Below are 5,000 nucleotides of genomic sequence, written 5' to 3' on the forward strand. Positions count from 1 at the left end.
TCGGGCCCTCGTAAGAGTGTTCGTCGGGGTAACCCAAAATGACCTGGAGACGCCGTCGGGAGATCCGGGGAGAGTTTTCTTTTCTGTATAAGCGTTCGAGTTCCCTGGAAACCTCTAGCAGGGAGATAGGGTTTGGAACGCGAAGAGCACCGCAGTTGCGGCGGTGTCCGGATCATCCCCTCGGACCTTGAAAATCCAGGAGAGGGCCACGTGGAGGTGTCGCGCCGGTTCGTACCCATATCCGCAGCAGGTCTCCAAGGTAAAGAGCCTCTAGTCGATAGATTAATGTAGGTAAGGGAAGTCGGCAAATTGGATCCGTAACTTCGGGATAAGGATTGGCTCTGAGGAGCGGGGCGTGCCGGGCTTGGTCGGGAAGCGGGTCTGGCTGACGTGCCGGGCCTGGGCGAGGTGAACGGCTCTCGTGGCTGGGATCCGAGCTCGGTCCCGTGCCTTGGCCTCCCGCGGATCTTCCTTGCTGCGAGGCTTCCGTGGCGTTTCCCATCGGTGCGGTCGTCCTCTTCGGCCGCCATTCAACGCTCAGCTCAGAACTGGCACGGACTAGGGGAATCCGACTGTCTAATTAAAACAAAGCATTGCGATGGCCCCCACGGGTGTTGACGCAATGTGATTTCTGCCCAGTGCTCTGAATGTCAACGTGAAGAAATTCAAAAAAGCGCGGGTAAACGGCGGGAGTAACTATGACTCTCTTAAGGTAGCCAAATGCCTCGTCATCTAATTAGTGACGCGCATGAATGGATTAACGAGATTCCCATCTGTCCCTATCTACTGACTCCGCTCTCAACCGCCGTGGTGAACGGACGTGCGACAAGTCGCTCCGAAGTTAATCCGCGTCGTTTCGTAAACGGTAGTTTAAAAGTGACAAAAATTAAAAATTTTTTGTATCAACGTGCAGTGTTTTTTACCAACAACAACCTTGTGCAGTTCATTTGTTGATTGTTTTAACGTTAAAAAAGTTATAAGCATAAACATTTACTTTAAATTGTTCGCGTCCGTAAATTTTGACTACCTGCGCCGTCCCGGATTACAAGGGTCGCCGGCCAGGTAACGGTACCGCTTAACGGTAAAAGTAACGGTTTCTCGGCCTGTAGTACATTCCTCCGCGAAAACTCCTTAGCAACCGTCCCTAGTTACGCGCAAATTTCTTGATACGTACATTATTTTTCACGTGTGAGTTTCCAAAAATCCGAAGAAAAAAATCCGTGTGCAACTCCTAGACGACCTGGACGCCAGCCCAGCAGCCAACCGCCAGCCGACAAACCCACCACCTCGCCAGCCGACCACAACAGACAGGATGGAAGCCGATACATCCGATACAGAGGGCTACATCAAAGTAAGTAAACGCAACAGAAAAAATAAACGTAGAATAGTCTCCGACGCAGAATTAGACTCTGACACCCCGCTAACCAACGTGCCCTCTCAAAAGCCCCCCAAAACCCGGAGAAAATCCGAAGCCCCTTCTCCGCCCCCGGTCACACCTGCCCCCAACAATCCGCAAAACAACAGCAGCAAGACGGCCGCCGTCACTCCCTCCCCCGATCTCACCGCGAACGAACTTCGCTTAAAATCCGAAAAGGTCTCAATGGCCTTATTGAACTTCTTAATGGACCAGGACAACGGTCTCTATCCCGAAGCATCGCAGTTTATCGCCAGTAAACTCGCGAAACTGCAAAGTATCCTTGGAGCGTCCCTCCTCCGCTGCAGTAACCTCGAGGGCCAAATCCACGCCATCACCTCCGAAAATAAAATGCAGCGCAAGACCCTCGAGACAGTCACTGAAAAGTGTCAAGTCTCGAAAGAACCCTCCCGACCCACCACCTACGCCGAAAGAGTCGGAGTCCGCTCCAAAACTGCGGCTCTTTCAAATTTAAAACAGAACCCTCCTAGCGCGATCACGATCCTTCCACAGGATCCCAAGGTCTTCGAATCCAGTGAGAAGACCAAGGAAGCAGTCCTGAAGCTCGTTTCCCCTTCCGAGAACAAATTGCAAATAAAGAGCATCAGGAGGATCCAGGGCAACGGGATCCTAGTCGAGTCCTCTAAAAATTCTGACCTAACCACCCTTCAAGGCAACGCGCAGTTGAAAGCTGCCGGCCTAATAGTAGGAGCCCCGCTAAAGAAAAATCCCAGAATAATATTGTACGACGTCCCGAAACTCGAGAGTGACGAAGCCGCACTTAAGGCTATCGTCAACCAGAATCTCGACGGCCCCGAAAAATCTATTTCCCAACAGATCAAACTCGCATTTAAATCAGGCGACAAAAACAGAGATAGATGCAACTGGATTCTAGAAGTGTCTAAACAGGCCCGCGACATCCTCGTCAAGAAAGAGCGAGTCTACGTCGCATGGAATTGTTGCCGCGTCAACGATTACATCGCGGCGACCCGCTGTTACAAGTGCCACAGCTTCGGTCACACGACGAAATACTGCCGCGCCGAGAAAGACATTTGTGGTCATTGCGCCGAGCAAGACCACACTTTCAAAACATGCCCAAACAAGGCCAAACCGTCCTGCTGCCATAATTGCCAGAAAACCGGCAAACCCGCCACCCACTCTGTCACCCACAGCGAATGTCCGGCATACATCGCTGCTATAAATCAGGTCCTCGCTCGCACGGATTATGGTTTATAAACCTAACCACTCCCAATCCATGCCCACCCTTAAAATAGGCCAAGTATCCACTAGACGCAACACAAGTAGCACGCGAATCCTAAAAGTAGCACAAATAAACGCCGGAGGTTCTAAGACAGTAACTGACGAACTCAGACAGATAGCGACAAACAAAAAGATAGATATACTCTTGCTTCAGGAGCCCTACAGTAACGCGAACTCCATCCCAGGCTTCGGAATTACTACAAAAATCATAACCGACAAAAAACGCTTTTCAAAAATCTCTACCGCGGACAAAATTAAATCAGCAATAGTTATTTTCAACACCGAAATAGAAGCCCTTAAGATCGCACAAATAAGCAACACCCATTGCACATGCGTAGAAATCTGCACGAAAGACGACAGATTCTACATAATCAACGCGTATCTCCAATTTTGCGAAAACATAGACTCATACTTAGCCCACCTAGATAAAGCAATTACAACTCTCAAGGGGCATAAAATAATAATTAGCTTAGATTCAAACGCGAACTCCCCCCTCTGGTTCAGCAAACGCACAGATCCTCGAGGAGAGACAATGGAAGATTTCATCTCCCAACACAGACTCTTCGTAGTTAATAAGCCTTCCGCAACCTTCACATTCAACACACCTAGAGGAACTTCTAACATTGATCTCACTCTAGCGTGTGCAAACTCATTCGACAAAATCAGGTGTTGGTCGGTACATGACAGTACGACCACGAGCGACCACAGTCTAATAACCTATTCCATCCAACTATTCCACACTTCTAGCCGACCAGTCAGAACCAATAGGTTCAACGTTAAAAAAGCAGACTGGGACAAATTTCACCACTGTCTCTCCAACAAAACTACAAACGACCCGCCCCCCTTAGAAACCTCAACTCCAGAATCACTCGCCGCGAAAATAGAAAATAAAATCATAACAGCAGCAGAACAATCCATCCCGCAAAAAACACGCTTCCCGAAATCCGTCCCTTGGTGGACTCCGCAACTAAGCAAACTTAGAAAAGAGGTCACTGAGGCAAGACGTATCTATCAAAGAACAAAAACGAAATCGGTAAGGCAATCCTTAGGAGAGTCTTATCGAACCCTCCGAAATAAATATATATCAAAAATTAGATCCGCGAAACTCAAAAGCTGGAGAAACTTCGTCTCCAAGGAAGGAAACGAAAACGCATGGGGAATAACATATAAAATAGCAAACAAAAAACTAAAAGCAGACAAAGTATGCGAAAGTATACAAATACAAGGTGAACAAACAATCACACTACGCGACACAATAGACAAACTCTTAGCCCACCTAGTTCCAGACGATAACACGACCAACGAAACAAACAGACAAATTAACATCCGACTGGAGACGTCGTCACCTCCAGCCACGGAAAATTCTCCCCCATTCTTAAAAACAGACATAGCCACAATAGTAAAATCCCTTAAACCGAATAAAGCCCCCGGACACGACCGACTAGAAAACGTAGTCATTAAGCGGGCCTGGACTACCCTACATGGGGAAATCACAGAACTGTTTAATGATTGCCTAACCCACGGCGTATTCCCAAAACAATGGAAGCGTGCTCAGATTCGTGTGCTACTTAAAGGAAAAGAGAAAGAGGAGAGCGATCCTAAGTCCTATAGGCCGATCTCTCTCCTCCCAGTCCTCGGCAAAATTCTGGAAAAGCTTATGGCCAATAAGATCCACTGCCTTCTGCACAACCATGAGCTCACCTCTGATAGACAATTCGGATTCAAACCCGGAAGGTCAACAGAGGACGCCATGGTTGAATTAAGAAAACATGTAACTTACTCTCGGAACAAATATATGATAGGTCTGCTCTTCGACATCTCAGGAGCTTTCGATTCGGTATGGTGGCCCAGCATCCTCTGGAACCTAAAAAATAGAAATTGTCCGCAAAATATATACAAAGTTATTCAAAGTTACCTCTCTGACCGAACAGCAGAGATAGTCACCTCTAGCTTCATATCCCGCAAATCAGTAAACAAAGGTTGCCCTCAAGGTTCTATCCTGGGACCCATGTTCTGGAACTTAATATTCGACGAACTTCTAAATCGCCTAAATAGTCTAGGCCACAAAGTCATTGCTTACGCGGACGACCTAATAGTCCTCACTTCAGGAGACTCTAGATTACAGTTGGAAACAACTGCAAACTCCATCACAGCCACAATCTTAGAATGGTGTAGGGAACAAAAACTCCAAATTTCATCACAGAAATCAGAAATGATTCTGCTAAAAGGCTTTCTAGATACTAGAAGACCTCCCACAGTCAAGATCGGGAACAGCTCACTTAAAATGAAAAACTCCGTTAAATATCTCGGTGTCAAATTTGGCACA

At 47.5% G+C, this 5,000-nt stretch overlaps 1 pseudogene; it reads left to right on the forward strand.

Annotated features, from left to right (window-relative positions):
- Window positions 1-1,022, forward strand: part of LOC143262600 (large subunit ribosomal RNA) — a 3,199-nt pseudogene extending 2,177 nt beyond the window's left edge.
- The last annotated feature ends 3,978 nt before the right edge of the window (window positions 1,023-5,000 follow it).

The sequence above is a fragment of the Megalopta genalis genome, unplaced genomic scaffold, assembly GCF_051020955.1.
Source record: "Megalopta genalis isolate 19385.01 unplaced genomic scaffold, iyMegGena1_principal scaffold0155, whole genome shotgun sequence".
In the NCBI taxonomy this organism is placed as follows: domain Eukaryota; kingdom Metazoa; phylum Arthropoda; class Insecta; order Hymenoptera; family Halictidae; genus Megalopta; species Megalopta genalis.